At 46.1% G+C, this 27,197-nt stretch overlaps 1 protein-coding gene and 1 long non-coding RNA gene across 3 annotated transcripts in view; one reads left to right on the top strand and one right to left on the bottom strand.

Annotated features, from left to right (window-relative positions):
* Nucleotides 1–5,144, bottom strand: part of LOC128421413 (uncharacterized) — a 68,066-nt gene extending 62,922 nt beyond the window's left edge. Inside the window, exon 1 of the long non-coding RNA XR_008332307.1 lies at nucleotides 5,017–5,144. This is a non-coding gene — a long non-coding RNA (uncharacterized LOC128421413). The remainder of the gene's footprint in view (nucleotides 1–5,016) is intronic.
* Nucleotides 1–27,197, top strand: part of ARHGAP24 (Rho GTPase activating protein 24) — a 353,954-nt gene that overhangs the window by 128 nt on the left and 326,629 nt on the right. The window contains exon 1 of one of the 2 annotated variants that reach the window (XM_053404169.1): nucleotides 19,115–19,313. The exons of the other annotated variant lie outside the window; for it this stretch is intronic. The gene's annotated coding sequence lies outside the window, so the exon portion shown is untranslated. Of the gene's footprint in view, nucleotides 1–19,114; nucleotides 19,314–27,197 lie in introns of those variants that run through there. 2 annotated transcript variants of the gene reach the window in all.

Here is a 27,197-nt window from a genome sequence, read left to right as displayed (position 1 = left end):
ATTGGTCCTAGAACAATAGGATTCAGAATGCGGCAGTCTGATTGGTCCACAGGAGCCCCCCAATCCAGCTCCAGGTGGAAGTGAATCCACAACCTGATTGGCCTACAGGATAATCCCAGAATTAGCCAATCACGTGGGGTCCATTGTGTAAATAGTGTATATTAAGCAGATATTCTGGGTAAACTTCCATTCCTCCTCACCACTCTGAGCTGAATAAAGAGCATGAAATCCACTCTCGACTCTGAGTATATTTCACTATGTTTGCATAACAACAGTGTGATTAAAAAGGGTGTTTTCCCTCCACCCAATCCCCTCCACACATTGAAAGAAGCCGTGTACAGGGTTGCGCAGGCAAAGCTCGCCTCCTTCCACATCACCACCTTGCTACCTTGATTCCTGCGTGCCAAAGCTATGCCAAGAGGCATTCTACTTGTCTACTGATATAGGGGAGCTCTAGTCATGTACATGAGGAGGGACCCTGTTCTGATGTAGCTTGAGCAGGTGGGTGTTGGGTGTTTGTGTGGGGCAGTGGCATGCAGTGGTGGGGGCACTGAGCTTCCCCGCGTGGCTTTTCAACCTCACCCACACCTTTCAACACATGGAGGTGAGTCACATGAGCCCCCTAATATGACCTACCAGGAAAAAAGGCTTTGAAAATGTCATAGGTATGTGATGCGCCTGTGTGCAAGAATCCTTGCACCCCAACAAAGCTTCTGCTCTACTTTCCTCTCCCTTTCATATTTCCCTTTATTGAGAGATGGACCCTGACAGATAGTTGAATGACTGCCCTCTGGACAGTATCTTCAGTTGGATGAGCTAAACATTTGGGTATTCTAAAGGAGAGACTTGATGACACTTCCCCCAACTTCATTATCTGAGCATCCTTTGAATTCTATATCTGTCAACATTGCCGTATTAAAAATTCATCAAGTCTGGAGCATTTATTCCTGTAGTTAAAATTGCTATGGAGACTCCTTTTTTCCTTCATTTTTTATATTTTTTTTTTCCAATTTATTGCTTCTTTATTTGGTGGGTATTTATATTTTTTCCATCCATCACAATCAGAGCTTGTCTAATGTGGTTTTCAGATGTTTCTCACAAATGTGTGTATATATGTTTTTCCAAAAGACTCAGATATTTTCAGAGTGTTGCCAGACTTGATGACCAAGCATTAAAGCAGTTTTGAGGAACCTGTGGCTCTCCAGATGTTGGACTCCAAATCCCATCAGACCCAGCCAGTCCCACAACATCTGGAGGACCATAGCTCGCCTCTCCCCTTCCGGCCTCAAACCCCTGTTCCATTCTCTGTCATTCACACTGTTTCTCCATGACAGAGTTGGAGTTTTTTGCTTTGGGAAAACATATCCCAAATCTGATAATTTTAGAAATATAACTCTGTGCATTTGGGAGAGGGATCTATGTCAATGTAGAGGAAGGGCAAGATACACATGTTAGAATAGCCTTCCCCACACCTGACTCCCCAGATGTTTCTGGATTACAATTCCCAATGACCCTGACCATTGGCCACAGTTGTTGGGGGTGGGGTGAAAGAGTCCAGCAACATCTGGGGAAGATGGGAAGAATGTCTTGGATAAAAAAACCCTAAAAATGTACAGCTAGTGCAAAATGCTGTGGCCGGCCGGAAGACTTTCTGGTATATGTTTTTCTTCCAGTATCACACCAATCTGGCTTGTGATTCATTTCTGGGTACAATTGCACTGGCTTCTGGTTCATTTCTCTAGATGCAATTCAAGATGCTGATTATTACCGTATTGGCCTGAATATAAGCCGCACTCCCCGCCCCCCCCCCCCAATTCCGACAGTGAAAAGTTAAAGTGCGACTTTATATTCGCGACCTTATGGTATGCAGCCAGGAGCACGGGGCAAACAGTACCAGGAGCACGGCAAAGCGGTGCCCCCTCCACGCCCCACGCGTAGTCCCCCATCCTCTCTCCCAAGGCTGGGAGGGGGAGAGCAAGGTAGATGAAAGGCCACCGGCAACACAGCATGGCTCCCCCCTGCCCAGGACCTGCCGAAACCCGGAAGTACCAGAACAGATTACTTCTGGGTTTTGGCGGTTGTGCATGGGCAGAAGTGCTAAATCGCACTTTGCGCATGCGCAGAAGCGCCAAATAGCAACCCACGCGTGTGCAGATGCACCACTGTGGGTTGCAAACACTGCGGGTTGCGAACATGCATCCCACATGGATCACGTTCGCAAACCCGAGCGTCCACTGTATTCGGGTATTTTTTCCTCCCCCCCTCCAATTTTAAAGGTGCGGCTTATATTCGGGTGCGGCTTATATTCGGGCCAATAGGGTACCATCTACAAAGGCTCAAAGGGTTTGGGACTAGGATATTCAAAGGACCGCCTCCTCCCACATGAACTTGGCCATCAGCTGCAGAGGTTCCACTCTGCATTCCACTACCAAGGCAGGTCTGATGGGGCGGGGAAACATGTCCAACAATGGACTATGAAAGCTAAGTAGAACCCCCATTGCCTCTTGCAGATGCCATCTTATCAGGAGATCTGTTCTGCACAGTGTTGGAAAGGGGCCTTTAGTGTTGTGGCACCTGCCCCTTGGAATTCCCTCCTCTTGAACATTAGACAGGTTCTATCTCTGCTGTCTCTCTTTTTTTGGTGCCAGCTGAAGTCCTTCCTCTTTCAGCAAGCCTTTTAAGCGGAGATCTTTCCCAGTCTCCCATCTGTACTGGAATTATTCCTAAGACATTGCTGTTGGTTGTTGCCCTGGGCTCCTTTAGGAGGAAGGGCGGGATACAAATTTAAAAATAAAATGCAAAATAGTGAAAACATTGGGAGATCTACCAGTTTTCCATGCCCGACAGTACATGGCCGTTTTATCTAATCATAAGCTTGCATTAAAATTGTGGTACAGAGATAGTTGTGATGGCAGTACCAGCTGTTGCTGCTGCTGCTGCTGCGTTCATCCTTGGAAGTATCTTTCGTTTTTCTCATGCCCTTTAGGTATCTTGGCTCCACAGAGCCTTTGTAGGTGGGAGCTAAGGAGGAACCACACCACAAAGCAACTTCATGGTGCAACACGCCTCATTGCCTTGTGGGTGGAAATATTTGTCAATTCCAGTTTCAGCTTTGGATTCCCCGTGAAAATGTCTGCATCGACATTTTTGTGTGCATTTCTCCTAATATATGCAGTTTTGCAAGCAATTTCCACTAATAGAATGCATATTTGTACATTATTATCCCTGGTGTATATATCTTTGTGACAATTTCCCCCAACATTTCCTTTTTTTGCACACAGTTGGGTTTTTGTTTGTTCAGTAACGACACTGCCATTTCGTAAAAGTGTGAAAAATTTAAGGATAGCTGCCTTTTGGTTCACATTTAGGTTTGGGAAGTTTCAATAGAAGTAAAAGCTGAACTACAGTGATACCTCGGGTTAAGAACTTAATTTGTTCTGGAGGTTTGTTCTTAACCTGAAACTGTTCTTAACCTGAGGTACCACTTTAGCTAATGGGGCCTCCCGCTGACGCTGCGCAATTTCGGTTCTCATCCTGAAGCATAGTTCTTAACCCAAGGTACTATTTCTGGGTTAGCGGAGACTGCAATCTGAAGCATCTTTAACCTGAAGCGTCCGTAACCCGCGATACCACTGTACCTTAGGATGATGGTGCTGAGCTCTACATTTGGTGCGTGTACATGACTAAACTACGGAACTACGGAACTACGCTCAGTCAGTGGAAATGTGGCTACTGATTTTTACTCGCAATTTGGGGAACCGCATGCCTCAGTGGCAGAGCATCTGACTTGCATGCAGTCGGTCTCAAGTTCAATCCATGTTACTTCCAAATAGGGAGGAGAATGTCCCTTGTCTGAAGTCCTCACAACAACCCTGTGAGGTAGGTTAGGCAGAGATAGTGACTGGCCCAAGGGCACCCAGCAAGCTTCATGACTGAGTGGGGATTCGAACCCTGGTCTCCCAGGTCCAAGTCTTGCCAACCCTTCATGAGCCGTCCCTGACAAGTGGGTGGTGCTGCCTGCCTTTCATTCACCTCAGAATAGATGGCATTAGGTGACAATGCATTGACAAAGTCAATGTGGCAGTGAGCCAGTGTGGTGTAGTGGTTAAGAGCGGTAGACTCATAATCTGGTGAACCAGGTTCGATTCCCCGCTCCTCCACATGCAGCTGCTGGGTGATCTTGGGCCAGTCACACTTCTCTGAAGTCTCTCAGCCTCACTCACCTCACAGAGTGTTTGTTGTGGGGGAGGAAGGGAAAGGAGAATGTTAGCCGCTTTGAGACTCCTTTGGGCAGTGATAAAGCGGGATATCAAATCCAAACTCTTCTTCCTCCTCCTCCTCCTCCCCCTCTTCTTCTTCTTCTTCTTCTTCTTCTTCTTCTTCTTCTTCTTCTTCTTCTTCTTGACATGCGCTCTGAATTCTTCCTTTCCAACTCCGACTTTAATTAAAGCTGGGGCCGCAAAAGATTCCAGACTGTGGCTGCGAAAGAACAACTCCTGTGCGGCTTTCCTTGTGGAAAGCAGGGCTGGCTTCGGCACTGAATTCAGCACAGAAAGAAACCCTCTCTTGTGGCAGGGGCCAGTTGCTGTCAAAAACTTCCAGGTGTAACCGGTCTTGGACAAATGGGGAAGGCACTGAATGCAAGCCCCACTTTCAGAGGAATGGGGAGCAAATGGTACCCACAGCTAGCTTTCTGTGACCTGACGTATGGGGCAAGTGAGCTGAGCGTAGGGGAAACAAACAGCCTCACAGGCCAATCTAGAACTCTTGGAGTGTCAGGAGAGCATGCAGGAGCCAGGCCCTGTGACCAGTAGGGCTTCGCAAGGCTGGGGCCTTCCTAAGTTTGTTCTGGAGAGGCAAGGTGCAGCCACACAGGTGAGGCCACTTGGTAACTCACTGCACCTGGTGGCAAGAGCCAGGAAGGGATATAAGGTCAACATTTCCCTTCGGCTCTTTGCCACAGCAACACATTTCCTGCCTTGCTGCGTTTGGCTCCTTGCTTCCTGATCCTCGGACCTTGGCTCCTTGACTCCTTGCTTCCCGACCCACGGACCCTTGACTTTGTGACTCCTTGCTTCTTGACCCTCGGACCCTTGACTTTGTGACTCCCTGCTTCCTGACCCTCGGACCCCTGTCTTCTGGACTCCCGTTCCTGCTCCCACACCGCCATCTTGTCCCCGGTCCCGACGTTCTCAGCCGGGACTTTGATCGCCCATAGACCGGACCGTGACATGGAGGCCCATGGAATCAGAGTTTTGGACGGTACCCCATAGCCATCTAGTCCAAACCCCTGCAATGCAGGAATCTTTCACCCAATGTGGGGCTCAGACCTATGGCCCTGACCTCTAACTGTACCGACTGAGCTAACCATGAGCTCAAGTTTCTCCCCCTGCGGTGCAGAAAATACTGAACAAGATGGAACAATTTGTCTGAATCTGCATAATGCAGTTTCCTGCGTTCCTCCATGTATACTTCATTCAAATAATTCTGGCAAAACTTCCAAGTAACTTGTAAAGAAAACGAAAGACGGGAAGCCAAGCCAAACCCTGGCAATTAACTGAGTGATATACAAAATGTAGGCCAAGGTTGTCTCCCCGGTTTGGTCAGGTGTCAGCTTCAGGAATGTTTTGTGTTCATGGCAACACCCTCCACTAGGTAGTTTGAGCAGGCCTTTGTTTGTATCGGCAACCACTCCAATAACCATTCCACAGAATTTACAACAATAGCTTTCAAAAGCACCGCACACACTCCCGCACGCACATGGATTTTTAATTGGCTGTCGCGCACATCACTTGCAAAGCTTTCCAGCTAGAACCGAAGTATTGAGGTACAATTGTGTTTTGAAGGTCAAATAAGACAAATGGCCCAAGGAAGGACACTTTTATAATTGGAGCGGGATAGCGGTTTGGTTAATTTACAGCTCCTGGTAATTAGGTTGATGCCCGAAATAGCAGAATACGCAGGCTGGCGGGAGGGGGGATGGGATGGGTGGGTCACGGCCTTTTCCTGTGAGTTCCTGCAGTTTTTCATCTCTTTGCAAACACACAGGAAGAAAGCAACATGGATGGGAAGGATATAGTCTGGCGTACATTGAGCCACCACTGATGTAGCAGTGTGGAGGAAAATCAGGAGATTTATTTTAAAAATAAATAAATGTAGCCTAACTAAATCTAAACTTGGCCATCGAACCGCTGCATTGCAGGGGGTTGGGCTAGATGACCCTTGGGGTCCCTTCCAACTCTACAATTCTATGAAATTTAAAGTAAATAATTATGCCATGTTACCAGCAATGTAGGCTTTCAGAGGAACTTACTCTGGGAGAAGGAGGGCACCCTGTGGCCACAAAATAGGATTTCCCCCAATGCATACAAATAAACCCAACGTCGCAGGAGCCTGCCAGTTAGTAATCAAAGATGGCGTCAACTCTCTCTCTCTCTCTCTCTATATATATATATAGAGAGAGAGAGAGAGAGAAAGAATTTCAACATAACAATTTATCAAAAACATATCATCCTCATTCCCCCCTATTTTCCCTCCCCCTCCCCAAACCAGATCCCCACCCTCCCACCCCCAGACTTCCCTCAGCTCCTCTCTCTGGTTTTTCAGCACACGTTAATCTCTGCATACTATAAAATTGTAAAGATCCTTAATTTTTCTATATGTTACTGATAATAAATTTGTGTATGTTTATTCAAAACCTGCCAATGAGCCCTTTAAATACTTTGTAAAAGGTTCCCATTCTTCTTTAAAGTCACAGTTGTCCTTATCATGCAGTTTGTGTGTCAGTTTTGCCAGTTCCACATAGTCCATCATTTTCTCTTGCCACAGTTCTTTGGTCAGGATTTCTTCGTTCTTCCATCCTTGTGCTATTAAGACTCTTGCCACCATTGTCGCATACACGGAGATATTCTTCAATTTCCTTGGCAAGTCTTTTCCTACAATCCCTAACAGAAATGTTTCAGGCTTTTTTGCAAATGTTAGTTGGAACGTTTTCTTCAAGGCATCAACTCTTTATGAGCAAAAACGCAATATCTATATGATTGCTTCAGAAGGTGGTGGACTTTGCTTCGTGAGAAGTTGGTAAGCAGGTGCTGGGTAGTTTCCTATGAAGGATTCCTTGCTTTGACTGGGATTGTTTTGTTCTATAAAGTCATGTGAGATTTCCACATTAAGGCTATGTGCTTGCAAAATGGGTAGGGATTTCAGTGGGTGCAGCTCACAGTGCCTCAGGGGGGTGAATAGGAGCACCTTCCAAGATTCTCTCATCTGAGCAGAAGTTTACCAGGATCCTGGATGCAGAGGTGTGCATGTCTGCCCGTGTTTTAGGAAGTGGGGAAAACAAGCATGCCTTGTTGAAAAGGAATGGCGGAATAAATGCCACTGCTTTTCTCTGGTGTGTTTTCCTTCCACCGTGAGACAAATGGAGGAGCTCTGGAAATTCTGTAGTCCCAAATTCCCTCAAACGGGGAGCTGGATGGGGGAATGGGGCAGCCACAACTTTCCCCTGGTATTGAGTCAATCCTCCTCCCACACAAGAGCATCATTTTGGAGAATTGTAGAATTGGAAGGGACCCCAATCTAGTACAACCTCCTGCAATGCAGAAATCTCAGCTAAAAAGTCCCCGACAGATGGCCATCCAACTGCTGCTTTAAAAGCTCCAATAAAGGGGAGTCCTCAGCCTTCCTCGGGAGCAGCTATATTTTGACGGTATTACGTAGTTTTGAAGAGCAGCCACAGCAACATTCTTAAAATGAACAGCTTAAAAAAAAATACTGGCGAGCTGAAAAGAATGTCCAAATAAGTCCCAACCAGCCTACGCCATTGGTCATCAGCTGCTGCGTGCAGCTTAACCATGTGGTAAGCCTGGCATCTCCAAGTAGAGATGGGAATGTCTGCTCTCTGAAACCCTGGAGAGCTGCTGCCATACTGAGCTCGATGGACCATTTGTCTGATTCAGCTTCCTATTTCATCACCAGCACTGAAAGCTAAAATGGCAGCCCTGCTGTCTTTGGTGGTAAGCAAGACTCCAGGAAAGTGAGGCAAATAGATGGAAAGTCTGCTTTGCGGTGAATTTAAAGGTACAGGGGGACTTTCTGGGTTGTGACCTGGCTACCTTAAATCCCAGGGAAATCCAGCTAAAGCAGCATTGAAGAACACCATGGATCTCTCTGTGCATCCTCATCTTTGCCATATCTGCCTTTGCACATCCTCTGTCCCTTTCTCTGCTCTTCCTTCTTCGTGTAGGTAATGCTATAAATAGAGAACGCTGTTTGTGGAAGAAAATAAATGCCCCAAACAACTGCATTACATTTACAAGATTCTGCTTCCCTGAACAGACAGGAATAGCCCAATGCAAAGAACAAGACGTGTAAGAAAACAAAAAGAGAGACAATGAAGGTGGCAGAGTAATAGTAAACGCTATTTTAAAACTTCTTTTGTTGAAGGTGTTAAATCATTATCTCTCTCTCACACACACACAATCGGCATGTACAAGCCACAATTTGCAATGGCTGCCATCATCCGATTCTGTCTAGGCTTGAAGAGACCAGGGCTTTTGGCAGTCGCTTTGTGGGGGGAATGGCATAGAGTCTCCTGAACACAATTGCTTGTGAAAGTGGTCCACCTCAAAACAAATGGAAGGCGGTGAAGGTCCTGTGTGAGTGTCTAGAGGCAGCTGGAGGATGGATGGCGGCTAACAGATTGAGGGTGAATCCTAACAAGACAGAAGTCCTGTTTTTGGGGAACAGGTGGTGGGCGGGTGTGGAGGACTCCCTGGTCCTGAATGGGGTAACTGTGCCCCTGAAGGAGTCATTTTGGACTCACAGCTGTCCAAGGAGACACAGGTCAATTCTGTATCCAGGGCAGCTGTTTATCAGCTCCATCTGGTACGCAGGCTGAGACCCACCTGCCCGCAGACTGTCTTGCCAGAGTGGTGCATGCTCTAGTTTTCTCCCGCTTGGACTACTGCAATGCGCTCTACATGGGGCTACCTTTGAGGGTGACCCAGAAACTGCAATTAATCCAGAATGTGGAATCTAGACTGATGACGTGGAGCGGCCGAGACCATACACTGGTCCTGAAAGACCTACATTGGCTCCCAGTACATTTCCTAGCACAATTCAAAGTGTTGGCACTGACCTTTAAAGCCCTAAATGGCCTTGGTCCAGTATACCTGAAGGAGCGTCTCCACCCCCATCGTTCAACCTGGACACTGAGGTCCAGCTCCGAGGGCCTTCTGGCAGTTTCCACACTGTGAGATGTGAGGTTACAGGGAACCAGGCAGAGGGCCTTTTCGGTAGCGGCACGCACTCTGTGGAACACCCTCCTACTTTTAGAAGACATCTGAAGGCAGCCCTGTTTAGGGAAGTTTTTAATGTTTAATGCTGTACTGTGTTTTTAATGTTCTGTTGGGAGCCGCCCAGTGTGGCTGGGGAAACCCAGCCAGATGGGTGGGGTATAAATAATAAATTATTATATTATTAGTAAATATGAGCTTTGGGAAAAAGAAGGTAGAAACTGAAGAATGTGAGAGAGAGACAGAGCAAAGGACAGGTGTACTGAGACTACGTTCCTTCAGAATGAAGCTAGGAAATGGTCAGACACTGTGAGAGAGTTAGAAAATGGAATTCTGGTTCTGGGTTAGTTGAAAGAGTTCTTGGGAATCATCTAGTATGACCCGCTACTTAATGCAGAAATGCAAATGTAGCAGAGGTAGGGAATTTGATCTTATTTCTCCTACCCCGCCCCACCAGCTGCAGGCCACTCACGTGTCAATCATCTGTCATCACAATAATACCAGATGACCCATTTTTGGGTCCCACACAATTTGAAACTGAACTTTGTGAGTAAAGGCATGGCTCCTCTGTGCTTTGCAAGCTGCAAATGACCAGCTGGTTGGGAAACCACCACCACAAACCAACTTTGGGGCATTGCATGGAGTTTGGAGGGTTCACCAATAAACTGATCAGAGTGCCAGCAAACCGACTTGTGGCCTAGCTGTGCCTTTACTTTCCCCACACCTGGCATCATGTTTGATGGGCATGGCTTGGCTGAAGTGGCCTCAGAGGTTCCAGACTGCTGACTTGCAGCATCCCTGATAGATGGTCACCATTGCCTCTAGAAAGGAGAATCTACTGTCTCTAGAGAAAATCTGTTTCCATTCAGCATTCCTGCTTCCTTTGGCTTTGAAGGCAGGTTTTGAAGCTGATTAAGAAACACAGGTTCAAGAGGAGCTCGCTTAGTATTTTAACAAAATAATTTTCAAAAGAAAATTTTTTTGAGCATGGCAGACCAACATGGCTACCTACCTGTAATTAGTATTTTAAGGTATCCTTTAAGACCAAATAAGATTGGTGGGGGAGCTTGCTCTTTGGAAAGGGCACAGTCTTGGTGACACCCTTCACTCTCTTAACCACAGCTGGGGGACTGAATTTGCTACCCCAACAGATTTCACTAAAGATGGAAGGGAAATTCATTTGGTCTGCTTTCGGGGTGGACCAACCACCTAATCTGATGCTGCCACACTTACTTGTGGATTGGAAAGCAGTGCACCATCAGATCACGCACACTTCTCCAGATTTTTGCGATGCGTTTTGGGTGTGCACAAATGTCACACAAAAGTTTGTATACTGTACTGCATAAAAGATGCATGCAAAATTCCTGTTTTGCAGACAAATGCATATATTTCAAAGGTTTCAAAAGGATGTTTTATGTAAAAGGGGCAGACAAAATGCATGCAGTTTAAAAGTGGGTCGTTGTTGTTTTTTGTCCATTCTCTCAAAAAGGAAGTCTGCTCAAAATACTATGGCTGAGTGCGAGTGAGACAGAAACAAGACAAAATTAGCTGTTCATCCCATGCTTTGCCCTAGCATTAGGAGGCAAGACTGGCCAATTGGTCTGTGCAGGCTAGTCCTGTCTATTTTGATTGCAAGCTCTGCAAGTTCTTGGCCGGAGACTGTTCCTCTGCCCTGCTACCTCTCTGAGCTGGAGATCAAAGTGGGACGCCCGGCCTGCCTGCCTGCCTGCAAGGCATATGCTGTGGGCTCTTCATTGATTCCCCCTCTCCATTGCTACAAGTGGTTACAGCGAGAATGGGAAGGATCATCAAATGATCATTTAAAGAGAACAACAACAGCAACAAAAAAGCAGATGAACTCAAGGCCTTGGCTAGAGCCGGGCTTCCTAAAACTGAACAGTGAATTCAATTCATTCTCAGTGGGAGTTTCCACTGTGAGAATTTGCAGTAGTAATAAATACATTCTTGGCCATATTTCCAGACTCACTCCAAAAGAGAAGACTGTCAGCTGGAAAGGGGAAAGTTGGCAGATGTGTAAATGAGCAAGGGAAGCAACAGGATTTCTGTTGACTTACATAACATCCCACATGTCCAGAAACCGTGTAAGCCGCTTCCATGAGATGTGAAGTTCCACTTGTCTGCTTTTCTCCGAATCGCCCTCCCCCACCGCTTCCCTTGGTCGTAATGAAGCATTTCTGCTGGGAGCAAAGCACCAAAAATTATCCTCTTCATAGCACTCGGGCCCAATTATCCCCATCATTATTTTTTACTCGTTAAGAATTATTTTCTGTTTCTCACAATTCAGATGCACGGCATGGAATCCAGAGGGACGTCAGCTTCCTCCTCTTCAACACCTGTTGTACCTCTTAAAACTTTCTCCAGAGGGTCTCCAAACCCTCCGGAACCTCAAAAACCAATGCATTCCATTTCTAAAACACACACTTTCATATCCTGATAACATGGTTGGATGGCATTTAGATCCCACCGTTTTCTCCAAAGACCTCAAGGTGGAGTATGTGCTTCCATCCACCCTCATTTAATCCCCACCTGTGAGAGGTAGGTTAAGATGAGAGGCAGAGTCTAGCCTCACCCAGTGACCTTCATAGCTGAGTGAGGATTTGAACCCGAATCTTCCAGGTTCTAGTCTGACTCTCTAACAATTACTCTGACGTATTTTCAGGATTTTTTATATATATTTTTTAAAAATATGTGTTTTTGCAATGTTCAGAAACAGGATTCCAGTTAACCTCAGCAGTATGCTATCTTTTATCCTTCCTTCTGATGTAATGAGTTGGATATAGGAAGCCTTGTACCAAGTCAGACCAGTGGTCCATCTTGTTGGAAACACGCCCGGGAAGGCCGGCATCTTCCCAAGACTCCGGGGCGTCTCTCTGGTGGTCACCCTCTGGCTATAAATCTCCCTCAGTCCAGAGAGACTGGTGATAAGTGACCCCTCCCTCCCCAGAGGAGCACACTCGTCTTCTGGCATATCATAGCAGAAGAAAGAGTCAATCAGTAGCTCTAAACTAAAGTGGTACCTTGGGTTACATACGCTTCAGGTTACAGACTCTGCTAACACAGAAATAGTACCTCAGGTTAAGAACTTTATTTCAGGATGAGAACAGAAATCATGCTTCGGCGGCAGCAGGAGGCCCCATTAGCTAAAGTGGTGCTTCAGGTTAAGAACAGTTTCAGGTTAAGAACGGTCCTCCAGAACGAATTAAGTACTTAACTTGAGGTACCACTGTACTTTATTTTACAGTCTATATACAGAGAATCCATCAGCACATCTGTGCTCTTTGAACACCAGTACAGAAACAGCAACACTTTCAGAAGTGAAACTAACTTCCAACAGTGCTGAGACTTCCTGTCTCACACACTCTCAGACACTCACATGATATACACAAACATAGTGCTACTGCTGGAGCAGCACAGATGGATAAAAATCCTAACACATCTAACACAATATTGTTTACACTGATTGGCAGCAGCTCTCCAAGGTTTCAGGGACGGTTTCCACTCAATCCCTACCTGAAGGTGCTGCGGATTGAACCTGGAACCTTCTGCATGCCAAGCAGGTGCTTTGCCACTGAGCTGTGGCCTGTTCCCATTCTGCATCCCACAGTTTAACAAAGCACTGTTTGAAGGAAGGTTGTAAGACCTCCCCTGTTTTGCTCAAGTTAACCTTGTTGTAGTAATTACATGACTTACCAATCCTTTGTCTACCCAGTGGATTGCTCCTTTGATATCGTTCAGGAGAGAGCGAGAGGGAGAGGGAGAGAGAGAGAGAGAGAAGACCCCATCACTTTTTTAAAACAAACAACTAAGTAATGATGTATGGAAGTGAGAGCTGGACCATAAAGAAGGCTGATCGCCGAAGAATTGATGCTTTTGAATTATGGTGTTGGAGGAGACTCTTGAGAGTCCCATGGACTGCAAGAAGATCAAACCTCTCCATTCTGAAGGAAATCAGCCCTGAGTGCTCACTGGAAGGACAGATCCTGAAGCTGAGGCTCTAATACTTTGGCCACCTCATGAGAAGAGAAGACTCCCTGGAAAAGACCCTGAAGCTGGGAAAGATGGAGGGCACAAGGAGAAGGGGACGACAGAGGACGAGATGGTTGGACAGTGTTCTTGAAGCTACCAGCATGAGTTTGACCAGATTGCGGGAGGCAGTGGAAGACAGGAGTGCCTGGCGTGCTCTGGTTCATGGGGTCACAAATAGTCAGACATGACTAAACAACAACAACAAGTAATGAAAATCAGTGGTTAGTGGTGGCTAGAAGAAGAGGTGGAAGAGCTGCTCTAGGTTGGAAGCGAAACATGCAAAAATCAGGAGTATGTGGCTGATGGAGAGAGCTGTCCTTCTGGAAAGACCTCTTGCAGGGGCCAGTTTTCATGTTTAATGAGTAACAGACCAGACTACTCTATCATTTCCATCACTGATTGATTTCTTTTGGTATAGGGCGCATAATGGTACCATGCCAGGAGCCAAACAGGCGCCTTCAAGAGTTGTCAAACGAAACAAAGGCAGCAGTGTCTGTCCATACGTATGCACAGGATCACACCCTTATACATTATGCTGGGCGTGACACACGCTGCCCCAGAGCAGTGCTTTCCAACCGTGTTGGGGCAGGGTGATGTTTAAATTGGCTCCGAGAAGGTTTTCTGAAGAAGACATAATGGAAATGGGCCTGCGTAAACAACTTTGCTAAATTGCTGCTACCATCTTGCCTCAGTTTTTTGTTAAGAGGATGTTATTCAATACTAGCCCTACTCAAAGCAGAAGCCTTACCTCTGAGTTATGGCAGTTCCTCAAAGTGCTCTACATCACCCATCTTCCTTGGCCATTGGCTAGTGTTGGACTAGTACCTGGGAGACCAGGGTTTCAAATTCCCACTTGGCCATGAAGCTGGGGGCGAGTCACTGCTGCTTAGCATAGCCTACCTCACAGGGTTGTTATGGGGGTTAAAGGAGGTGGGAGTGAACTATGGAGAAAAGCTGGTATATAAATGCAATAAAATGAATAAGTAAATATGGCGGGCATCAGGCTGGAAAAGGCTTTTTTTTTTAAAAAAAATAGATTTTCTTCCAACCATACAAAAGTAAAAATCACCACAACAAAAACATTAATAACAAACACACACAACTATATGCCAAAACAATTTCAAATTGGAAAATAGGGATTGTCTGAATCCCGTGCCTCCCCCCCCCCCCCCGGTTCCTTAATTTTCCTTACTTTTCCTTTACTATTCTAAAAATAAATTCATCCAATTTTTCCTATTATATCTCTAAAATTACAAGTGTCCTTAAAATCCTGCCGATGTGTTAACTTGTTTACAACACTTTTACATATATCCAATAAACATTTCCCATTCTTTTCTGAATTTCTTGGTTTCTGAGTTTTCCAGTTAGTTTTGCCATTTCGGCGTATTCTATTAACTTGATTTGCCAGTCTTCTCTTGTCTTAACCTTGCACATATATGATGGTGCCAGCAAAACTGGCATGCTGTTCCCAAAGGGCTCCTCGCATTATCTCCACTTGCAACTGGAAGAGTCTATTTTATGTTGCCTTCTTTCCCACCCTGCTTTTCTTTTCTTCTTCATCTTCTTTTATCTCGTCAGTTTATGTGTTGCCCCTCATTTCTTTCTGTGTAATTGGAAATGCTCCCTGGGGTAGTCTAGCTTTTAAGCAGCAATTTCCTATCCCCTTTTAAACCAGCAGTGTTTTGTGTATTCGTGGGGCTTTCTTGCTCATGCAAAGATGCAAGAGAACAGCTGTGGGGGGGAAACGACTTGTTTCAGGGTTGCCAATTGCCTCCCTCCATAACCTACAGGTTTTTCCCCTATACAAGCACCTCATCAGAGCCTTGCTCCTTGCTGCTGGAGATCCTCCCAACCCACTTAAAGGCTTCTTTCTCTTACTTATGTCACTCTGGCAAGGCCTCCCTGGGAGATGGAGGCTGGCAGCAAACCAAGCCTCAGGCAAGCAGAGGTATCCTGCTGCGTTTTGCATCTAATTGCACAAGTCCCCTCCCTTTTTAGCATGTTATAGACATTCTCCTACTGTTTGCTTCATTCTGTTCAGAGCCTCTGAGCTGCTGTCAAAGTTGTTAAACTATCGGCTGCGCTTAACCAAAGGGGAGTGTTGATGTTCGGCGGAGTGGTGTCAAAACCGTACCCTCTGCGGTGTTTACAAGTCAATCAGGGTAGCATGCAGAAGGTCCTAGGTTCAGGCGAAGGAGCAGAGCTCAGTGGTAGAGCATCTGCCCTTGAACACAGAAGATCCCAGTTCGATCCCTGGTGTAAGAAATCCCTGGCGAGCATTCTTCAGGCTCCTCCTCATCCTGCTCTGAGAGGTGACACCTGGGACCCTGCAGGCATAAGGGGCTAGAGCCCCAGCTAAGGTTGGCATAGGGAGCCTGACTCCACTTCTTGCTTAATGATTAGGCAAAAAGTACTGCTGTTGTAGTCAAGGATCAATTAATAACATAATGGCCGGCCAATTTCAACATCCTGTTCTCACCAGATACCTGTGGGAAACTTGCATTCAGAAGCATTTACTGCTTCCAAGTAGGCAGAATGTTGACATGTGTTTCAATCTAGTTTTTAGCTTCTTGTTGATCTTAATTATTCTAGAAAGTTTTAAATGGTTTTCTTTAAAGCACTGATAATTTCATTGTTTTATTCTTTCTGTATACCACTTGGAATATATAAATACAGAATGCATAAATACTGTTTATAGTGGTACCTTGGTTTACGACCGTCTCCACTGACGAACATTTCGGTTTTCGAACACTGTAAACCCGGAAGTAAATGCTTCGGTTTTCGAATGCACCTCAGAAGTTGAACATGCCACACAGCTTCCATATTGAGTTTTTCATACAGTGGTACCTCGGGTTAAGAACTTAATTCATTCTGGAGGTCTGTTCTTAACCTGAAACTGTTCTTAACCTGAGGTACCACTTTAGCTAACGGGGCCTCCCGCTGCCGCCGCACGATTTCTGTTCTCATCCTGAAGCAAAGTTCTTAACCAGAGGTACTATTTTTGGGTTAACGGAGTCTGTAACCTGAAGTGTCTGTAAGCCGAGTTACCACTGTATTGAGTTTTCTGTTTTGAGGCTTCTGTATTGAGGTTTCGGTTTTGGAACGTTTTGGAACTTGAATTGTCTTCTGGAATGGATTACATTCGAAAACTGAGGTGCCACTGTATATACAGACCCTGGCCTTCTTTTAAGGAACTTACAAGATGCCCCATGTTGCCTTCACACCAGCACTGTGACATAATTTAGAATGAGGAAAAACTTTCTGTCGGTAAAAGCCTTTCAACAACAGAACAGACAACTTGGAAGGTGGTAGACTCTCCTTCATGGAAGGTTTTTAAACAGAGCTTGGATGGCCACCTGTTGGGGATGCTTTAGTTGAGATTCCTGCACTGCAGGCAGTTGGACTAGAGGACCCTTGAGGTCCTTCCAACTCTCCAGTTCTAAGTTCTATAAATGGCATGGAACAAAATAAAACTGTGCATTGTTCTGCAGCATCATTTAGTGCTAAGCTCTCCAGGGAACCTGACTGGGCTTCACTGGAACCTCCCAGCTTTTCCAAATATGGCTCAGGGTCCTTGCATGGAAACTAGGGGTCTCTCTAGCCTGGCTCTGGGACATACAAAGGTTCCTGGAGTCGTGAAAGTAGATCACATAGGCAGGAGTGGAGTTTGGAAATCTTCCATCAGTATTTGGAGGAAACAGGCTGCTTTGAGGGAGAGATAGGGCAGTAAAGAGGCAGTGTGGTGTAGTGATTAGAAAGCTAGACATGGGACATGGGAGGCAGGCATTCAAATTCCCACTTGGCCATGAAGCTCACTGGGTGACTTTGGGCCAGTTGCAGCCTTCCAGCCTAATGCACCTCACAGGGTAAATCAAGATTTTCTTGATTTACAAAAGTGTTTTCAATGTCTCTCTCTCGTATCCCCCCCCCAATGTAACATTTTTACAAATCAGTTTCATTTGTTGAGACATTAGGAAGAAAAAGGGGAAAGAGGGGGAGGGGGGAAGATGGGTGGGGTTGGGGGTGGGGTTGGGTGGCGATGTTTCTATTTTACTTACTTTATGTAGGGTTTGGTGTCAGCGTTGCTTGTGCAGGTTCTTTGCTGTTCGCTTGTGTTCCTTTGGTGGTGAGAGAGGTTGGGGTTGGCCTAGGGTGTGGATGTTCATTTGTGGTTGGCTGTGGTGACCTTTGTTTTCATGTGTGAGTGGGGTAGGTGGGTGTTTTGGATCACGTTAGCCATATTGATTTGTATGCTGTTGGTGGATTTTTGTCATTGTCTTGTTGGGCTGTGTATGTGATAAAGGGGAGCCATACTGGGGTGAAGACGTCTTCTTCTATTTGTCCCTGTTTCAGTTTATTGGCTAATTTTTCTAGTAGGGCTGTTTCCCATACTATTTGGTACCATTGGTCCCCAGGAGGCAGTAATGACCACCAACTTGGATCACTTTCAAAAAGAAGATTGGACAAATTCATGGGAGAGAGGCTACTAGCTGTGATGGCTATTCTCTATCCTCCACAGTTGGAGGTCAATGCTTACGAATACTAGTTTCTGGAAACCAGAAACCAGGGGAGAGCATTGCTCTGGTGCTAATGTCCTCTTTCTGGTTTCCCACAGGCACCTTGTTGGCCGCTGTGAGAACAGGATGCTGGCCTTGGTGGGCCATTGGCCTGATCCAGCCAGTGCTGGATTAAACCCTGTGGATGTCCCTAGGCAGTCAAAATCTCAGCCCCCCCTCGTGTGTGTGCTCCAGTGGGATAACACTGAACCAAGCAAGCTTGGTTGTAATTTCCTTTCCAGATCAAATCACAATTATTTTGATCTCTTGTCGCAGGGCCCCTAAAAGGTGTGGGGCCCCTAGCACGGTGACTACTCTGCCTATTTAGCAATCTGGCACTGGATCCAGCAGGCTTTGCTGATGTTCTTCCCACTTTGACCTCCATGGACGAAACAGACCCTCCAAGTGCCCCAATTTTCCAGGGACAATCCTAGATTTACTGACGCCATCCCAATTTCTGATTTGATCCTGGAATGTCCCAGTTTTCTTTAGGACATCCCTATTTTCATTGGGGAAATGTTGGAGGGTATGGAGTTATGCGACCAGCAAGCCAAGGAGATAAGTAACTACTGTATAGAAGACTTCTGAAGGCAGCTCTGGATAGGGAAGTGTTTTTTAAAAATGTTTTATTATGTTTTTATATACGTTGGAACCTGCCCAGAGTGACTGGGGCTGGGTATAAATAATACTATTATTATGGAATAGGATATCCCTATTTTCATCGGATAAACGTTGGAGGGTATGCGGGAAAGGTGGGATCTGAATGCAAGGAAACAAGCTGTTAAGAGGAAGCTGCCCAGCAGCCTGAGTGGAGCTCCGTGGCGAAGGGATGGGGCCATTATTGGAGCTCGGCGCGCAGCTGAGGGCGCCGCGCTTCCCGGGGTTCCAGAGATACCGGAGGCGTGAGCTGTGCGGCTAAGAAGGGATCCTCGACGGGGCAGCCTGCGCGTCGAGAAGCTCGCCAGCTGCCGAGTGAAACCTGAAACCAGCTCTCTCCCTCTCCGCGGAGGGCTGGCCCGGCGCGCTCCCCTGCCTCCCGTGCGCGCTGGGTGTTATTGGCACATTTTTGCGCACGGCTGCCCGTTCCAGATCCCAGGACTATTACTACTTCAACTTCTTCTTCTTCTTCCTCTTGGGTCTATTTTCAAGTGAGGGTCCTCGGATGGTTTGCAAGTGGTCTCGGCGCTGAACCGGGAGGCGGTTGTCAGTTGTCAGCTGAATTTAGCCTCCGATTTCCTTTTTGAAACTGCACGGAGTTAACAGAGAAGTTCACAGATTTGAATATCCGCGTGAGCTCGGGAAACGTCAGGGCTTTTCACTCACTCACTCTCTCTCCCCCACTTGGTTTATGGTGGCGCTTCTGGTTGGGAACTGTTGCTGTTGCTGCGGATCCGTCGCGGAGGCTGTGAACAGGGTAGGTGGCGTGGAAGTAGCGTTGGTGAGAAAAGTGCAGCTAAGGGGGGATGATCTTCTGACAGGTTCTTAGCACGGGCCAGGAAGCGGCAGCAACGACAGCAGCTGCCGGATAATGCCCCTTTTGTCTTGGGAGAAGCAGCTTAAAGGATTCTACTGGGTGATGAGGAACTTAAGAACGACTGCACCTCGCCTCCCGGAGGTTAAAAATAGAATCCGCGTTTAAACTTTGGGGAGCGGGGAGAGCAATCTCTCTACAATCTTTTTGCGTCCTGAAATTCCCACCTTAGCAATGCTTGCTCTGATTTGAAAAGAGCCTCTGTAGTAAAAGGCTTTCCGACCCCACCAGGATCATTAGGTTAGACTTTCTAATAACCCCCTTTGACAGCAAATCGCAGAAGTCCCGAGGAATCTTAAATCTACACACAACAGCATGAGATTACAGCAAATTTTCTTGTTAGCTCTCCAGAATAACTGCAGTGCAACGCATTTGCTAAGAAAGAATGAATAAGTAGACTTTTCTGTGTAAAGTGATTATTCTGAGATGCAGTTGGGTAGTAAAAAAGTATCTTAACTGCTGCTTCGAGTCAATGAAGAATGATTCCTTAGTGATTTCTTATATCATTCTGGCTGCCTTAGGATATCCCAGCAGCAAAATCCTATGCATGTTTGCTCAGAGTAAAAGTCCCAAGGTGTTCTGCGGGGCTCGCCCCACAAGAAAGTGTGCATAGGGTTGCAGTTTGCTTTGCTACGGTGTGGTATGGTTCTGCCTATATTTCTCTAGTCTCAAGGAAATGCAGACAGGGAGATTTCTTAAAAGAGGCTGCTCTCTCCAAGTTAATGTGAATCTTGTGATACTTACCAATGAGCACACTGCAGAAAAATAAAGCACGTTGCCAGATACCCTGAGCTCCCTCTCCCTAAGGCTTTTCAACCTGCTGGTGGTCATTTTCCTTTCTAAGACTTTCAGGAAGTTCTCCTGAAGGGAAGTGCTCATTTGCTTGTGCTTTAGTTTGGTTACATCTTTTAGAGATGCACCCAAAATGCTTCCATTGGATGCTTCCATATTGGCACGGCCACCATTCCCTTTAAGTCCATTATACTTGGCTTGTCCTATGCTTCAAGGACCACCTTGAAGGACCACAGTGCTCCAAGAACTAGCCCCTTGATCATCAGCTCACAGGGACATCTGGACATAGTTGCTATTGAGGTGCCGCAAGCTGATTTGCATAGGAAGATGTTTTATACTGGTCCATCAAGCTCAGTATTGTCTAGACTGACCAGCCGGCAGTGGCTCTCTTGATGTTTGTGTTAGGGATCCTACCTGGGGATTCTAGGGTTGCAACCTGGAAGATTAGGTTTGCAAAGTTAGATGCTCTGACACTGAGTAGCATTTGGGGAGGGGGATAAATTTTGCTTGCATTTTAATGAGAAACTACCCAACTTGCACTTTTTGAGCCGATGCACAAAAATTATGCAGCAGAATTCTCACTCCTGCAACTTTTGATACAAAGTTTTTCAGCCAGAAATGTGTACAAAAATTTGCACGTTTATTTATATTAAATTTCTATACCACACTATACCCATAGATCTTTGGGTGGTTCACATTTGGGGTAAGGGTGTGTTAAATGTATATAGCAGCGAAGATACGATACAAAAATGCATTATGTTAGGGAACTGCTTGCAAAAAAAAGGGGGGGGGAGGGAACCACAAGCAGGTCAGAGAAATTCACACTAAAATGCTGGTGAGTTTCCACGAGGATTAATAAATAAATCACAAAATTGCTATAGAAATGTGGGAAACTCCGCTTTAAGATTGGAAAGGAGATAAACTGCAGGAAACCGAAACTGACAAATCCATCTATTCCTCTTGCTGAGCTACAGAACTGGATTTGTTACAAAACAGTTTTCAGATCCCTGGCCAGGACACTCATGGTCCTTTGCTGAAGACAAAGCAAGGGCTGTTTTATACTTTAGGACAGTTTGCTGGGTTTACACTCTTAAGGCAGTGGTGGGGGGACCTGTGTCCCTCCTGATGATGTTGGACTACAACTCCCATCAGCCCCAACCAGCATGGACAATGGCCAAGGATGGTTGGAGTTATAGTCCAACATCTGGAGGTACACAGTTTCCCCATCTTAGTGGATTGCAGAAAGTGTGATGGGAAAACATGAATGTGAGGTCTGCAAAGGTTACAGTTTATTGAAATGCAAACAATTTATAATGAACTTAAACTAAGCAGGCGGGTCAACATTTTTAGAAGGGTAAAGAATAGATTTGAAAAAGAGATGATGGGGATGGGACAGGAAGAAAGGTGTATCTCAAGGCCAGACTGGACGTGTTGTCATTCACGAAATGAGCAATCTCTGGTGGTCTCTGGTGTCTCAAATTGCAGTGGTGATTCCAAAATCCTGCGCCCCTCGCCTCTCGCCTTCCAGTGGATGTAATAGTTGTGGCGTTCCAGAAGCTTTGCACCCAGTGCAATTGCACCTGTTGCATTCTCCTAGCTCCACTTTTCAGGGGTGTCTCTCAGCATCTAGCCCCTGGTAGTGAGTGGGCTTTACCCTTTGTTCCCCACTGCCACACCAATCCAACTCACACACCCTACAGCTGCCATTTGCATCAATAGAAAGTCAAGTTTCTATTGACATGAGCGGGAGATTTCCTTACAATGCAAATGCCAGGTGCTGAAGGCCCAATTTGGATTGGGACCATAAGAAGGGACCCCACCATCAGGCCTCACCATGACAGCTGCTTGCTGTATTTAAAAAATAATAATCCACACAATTGCTAATAGCACAAATGATGAGAGACCTAAGAAGTCCTGGCAAGGTTGCTCCTTCTTCTGGGACAATCCCTAGCATGTAGCTTTCTCCTGAAAAACACCTGTAGCTGTAACTATGCAAAATATGCACCATTTCCAGGTTGTTGTTGTTTTTAAGTGGCGGTGGGCTGTTTAATGCAGCGCTGCTGTGGTGCAAAAATGAGCAAAAGGGGAAGTGGTTCATAGCAGGTGGCAGAGAGCGATTTGCATGCCATGCCGCCGGTGCCCTTCCTGTTCGACTGTTTGGAGATCATGGAAACTCTCACTTCACACATATCCTCCCCAGCCTAGGCTGACCATCTGGCCTTCTGAAGTACCCATTATCCCCCAGAGTTATTAATGAACTGGTATGCTCATTAATACTCCCTCGCTCTCTGTGACATGAATGAGAAAACACTGCTTGGGTGAAGCTGTGCTACACCTGGCACCCCAAGATTGGCATTTCAATGCTCTGAAAACATTCTTTTGCATCTGAGCATGGATGCCCTTTAAATGTTCTCCTAGCCATGTCAGATCCGCAGCTCCCACATGGATGGGAAGAACAATTAAAGGACCCCTGTGCTGTTCCAGCGTTTCAGATTAAGGGCTCCCCTCCCTCTTTCAATTTTTCTTTCAACCCCCCCTCCATATGTGAGGGTCTCTCTGTTCACTGCACGGCATTCCTGCCTGGTCTATTGCTGTGTGTTCCAATTAGAACAGGTGGCTGGTGCTCTGCTTCACCATTGGAAACATGGAGGCATTTTAATAAAAATTTACATTACTTACAGTGGCCACCCTTGGGAAGAGCAGGAGCTGGAAAAGACAACAGTGGAGCATCTGCCCGGCGATACTTAATTATCTGCAACCCCCCCCCCCAACTAAAATAAAACACTGTCTAATGGAGGCTCCAGCATCAAGCTCTTCCTGGTTGCTTGAGAGGCATTAATATGTGAGTGGGCATTTAACTAGAGGAGATGTCATCCTGTAGCGGTGTAACAAAGCTGCAGAGTTCTACTCCCTTGCTGGCTTTCCAGGAAAGCCCAGGAAGGAAACTGTCAAGGATGTTAGAAATTTTCTATTCAAATTGATGTCTTCAGCTGCAGAGTTTTTGCAAAGTGCAGGCAGCAGTTCTTCTGCTATGCAAGCCCTTTTGAAATGAGTGGGAGCTGGGCAAGAGGTGGGTGGTGCGCAGGAAGCCTCCTTCAACTGGGTCACATTCTACTGAGCCATGTGCCCAAGTGTTGTCTTTTAATGAATGGAAATGGCTCTCTGGAGAACATCAGAATGGATGAAGTTGCCTTCATCAGACCGTAAGTATGGATGAGGTCAATGGCCCATCTAACTCTGGATCCTCTTCTCACTTAAAGGACACAGGTGGCGCTGTAGTTTAAACCACTGAGCCTCTTGGGCTTGCAGATCAGAAGGTCAGCAGTTTGAATCCCCACGACAGGGTGAGCTCCTGTGGCTCTGTCCCAGCTCCTGCCAACCTAGCAGTTCAAAAGCACGCCAGTGCAAGTAAATAAATAGGTATCACTGCAGTGGGAAGGTAAATGGCTTTTCTGTGCGCTCTGTTTTCCGTCACGGTGTTCCGTTGTGCCAGAAGCAGTTTAGTCATGCTGGCCACATGACATGGAAAGCTGTCTGTGGACAAACGCCGGCTCCCTCGGCCTGAAAGCGAGATGAGCGCTGCAACCCCTTTGACTGGACTTAACCGTCCAGGGGGCCTTTACCTGTTCTCACAGTGGCCAACCAGATGCCTGTGGGAAGAGCACTTTCCCCTCTTGCCATTTCCAGCAATGGCTATTCAGAAGCATTACTGACTGCAGAGGCAGGGCACAGCCATCATGGCTGGTAGCCATCAACAGCCTGTTCCTCCATTCCTCTTTTGAAATAATCCAACATGGTGGCCATCACTAACTCTTGTGGGACTGGGAGCAAGCAAGTTCCATAGCCTACATGCTGCATGAAAACGGAATGTTATGTACTGAGCTGAATCCTAGAACAATAGGATCCAGAATGTAGCAGTCTGATTGATCTACAGGAGCCACCCAATCCAGCTCCAGGTGGAAGTGAATCAGCGACCTGATTGGCCAGCAGGAGAAGCCAATCAGGTTCCTGGATAAAGTGACTCAGCAACCTGATTGGCTTGCATGAGCAGCCAATCAGGCTCCTGGATGAAGTGAATCAGCAACCAGATTGGCCTGCAGAGGCAGCCTGGAATTAGCCAATCATGTGGGGCCCATTGTGTAAATAATGTATATATAGCTAGACGTTTTGGGGAAAGTTTCATTCATTGCTACTATGAGCTGAATAAAGAGCATGAAATTCACACTCGACTCCGAGTATATTTCACGGACCAATTGGTCCCTCTAGCTCAGTATTATTTAGATGGCTGGGGATTTAACGTGGGACCTCTTGCATGCAAAGCATCTTCCCTACAACTAAGCAGCATCCCTTCCCCACAGGGCTACTGCATTTCGTTTTCAGAATAACTCTGTGAGGTAGGCTGGGACAAGAGCATGCAACTGGGCCAGGGGCACCCAGTGAGCTTCAAGGCCGAGCAAGGGGTTTCAAACCCAGGACTCGTCTGTCTAAATCCCCAGACCCGCCCACTTCATTGTAAAGTGGCTTTTATTTAGAGGTGATTCAGACAATTCTTTTTGAATGGGTTAAAGACGACTTCATGATTTGGCATGCTGGACCAGCCTTGTGTTTCTTTTCATGTTTGCTCATGTTGTGGCCAGAAAAGCAGGCCGACTTGGGATGTGAAAAGCATTGGCATAAACATCGAAGAAGTTGCACAAAGCTGGTTCAATCCATCAAAATCAAATGCTGCAGGGAAGAGGATCTACTTGTTCTGATTGATTGGCTCATCTGCCTTCTGCATTCCAAACTATGACCGGCATGCATTTTCTCATATGCACGGGGCTTTACAGTCCTGCCCATGCAGCCAACTGTGTTCATCCGACCTCCATGTCTTGGCATACAACTTGTGTGCCCATAGCCCTCTTTGCAAGATCAGAGGCCTTGCATTTTGCAAGGCAGCTAGCCACACATTCTCAGGTTCCATGAATGAGTGGAGGTGGGTCAACAGCCATCAGCGCTCTTCCCTACTCATGGTAGAGATATGCAAATCCCACTCAGCTCAAGTGTAAATGGACCAGCAATTATGAGCAGCATGTGTGAAGGCTAAAAAAGAAAGGGGGGAATTTCCCCCCAAGAATTCTAAACTGGCTCACAATTATTTAATAGTTTTGACTCATTCATATTGTACTGCCACTTGGGAATTGTGTACGTGTGCAGAGGAGGAAGTGCATTGTATAGGCAACTGTTTGGACACTTGGCTTTGCAGCTGTTTGCAAATGACCTCCTGAAATTCCCCACCCAAATTGTGACCAGAGCCTTGAAGTGGGGAGCAATTTCACCTAATCATTTTACTGGGAGGATAAACTCTCCTATAGTTTATTGGTGGGATGGGGCCACTCTCACCAATAGCTGTGGCAGAATAGCTTGTTACCATTTCCCTAAGATGTGGGTATTGGGTTTTTTGTGAGGGAAGAGGAGAATGCTGTCATTGTAACAGGTAGCAACATCAGCTGTGATGGCAGTCTGAGCAACCTTTTAACATTACGTTCCAGAGATGTTTCCACAGGCCACTGTGGGGAGAAAAGTTGGGGAGCCCACCATGAAGAAGGGGCAGAGATAATTCTGCCAAATTGTCTTATTTTTCAAGGGGGTGAGCAAAAGAAAAATCTCAGCTATTTTCTAACAGAAAAAAAAGCTTCCTGAGTTGTTGTTTTGACTCCATTCTACTTTGCTTTCTTCCATATATATTATGAAGCTTTGCACCATGACGGATCGATTTTTACATTTTTTGGGAGGGGGGCAAAATCCTAGGTTGGTTTACTCTTTGTTAGCTAAGTCTTTCCTCTTTAAATAGTGAGACTTGGAGGTTTATGCTATTTCTTTCTTTGTTTATTATGTTTAATTTATAGGGGGAAACAGAGTAAGTGGTGACATGACAGAAGTATATAGGCCTATGCCTAGAGGAAGTGGATCGAGAAACGTTTTTCTCCCGCTCTCAGAACAGTAGAATACATGGACATCCCATAAAACTGAATGTTGGAATGTTGAGGGCAGATAAAAGAAAGTGCAGTGGTACCTCGGGTTACAGACGCTTCAGGTTACATACACTTCAGGTTACGGACTCCGCTAACCCAGAAATAATACCTCAGGTTAAGAACTTTGCTTCAGGATGAGAACAGAAATCGTGCAGCAGCAGCAGCGGGAGGCTCCATTAGCTAAAGTGGTACCTCAGGTTAAGAACAGCTTCAGGTTAAGAACGGACCTCCAGAACGAATTAAGTTCTCAACCTGAGGTTCCTCATACAATGTATGGTTAACCAGTGGAACTCGCTCCCCCAGGAAGCAGTGACAGTTACCAACATGGACAGTTGTAAAAGAGGGTTGGATAAATTCACGGTGATCAATGGCTACCAGCCATGATGGTTGTGCTCTGCCTCCTTGGTTAGAGGCAGCAACACTTCTGAATGCCAGTTACTGGAAACTGCAGGAAGGGGCGAGTGCCCTTGTGCTTAGGTCCTGCTTGCATGGATCTGACTGTATTGCAAGAATTAAATGCCACTCAAGAACAAGGAAGATGTTTTTCTTGCAAGCCTGTAGACAGTTCCTTCTGCAATTCAGCAAGCTGTTGGATGACCCCTCTGCGTATGATGGTAAACAGCTTTCGGAACAGCTGACCAACTGTGTCGATGGTGGGAAGCCAAATGGCACTGACCTGCTATTGAAAAAATGCATGAAAACAAACATTCGTTCTTGCCAGGGGCTGCTCTCAACCTTCCAGAAAGGCTAGACTAACCATGATGTGATACCAGGACTCTGTGAGCAGAGCTGTAATATTCTGGCACCCCTTTCTCTGCTTGTTGTTAATAACAAGCACCAATGAGCTCCTGTCTGGAGTAGTGACTGTATGGAAGAGTGGTCATTAGTTTGCTTCTGGTGAAGAAAGGCAAGAAACTTTCGAGAGATGTTTTGCTGAACACTTAATTATTTTGTGTTTTTT

This window comes from Podarcis raffonei, chromosome 9 (genome assembly GCF_027172205.1).
Source record: "Podarcis raffonei isolate rPodRaf1 chromosome 9, rPodRaf1.pri, whole genome shotgun sequence".
Lineage (NCBI taxonomy): Eukaryota > Metazoa > Chordata > Lepidosauria > Squamata > Lacertidae > Podarcis > Podarcis raffonei.
Note: the sequence above shows the minus strand (reverse complement) of the source record. Positions and strands in the feature narration are given on the sequence as shown.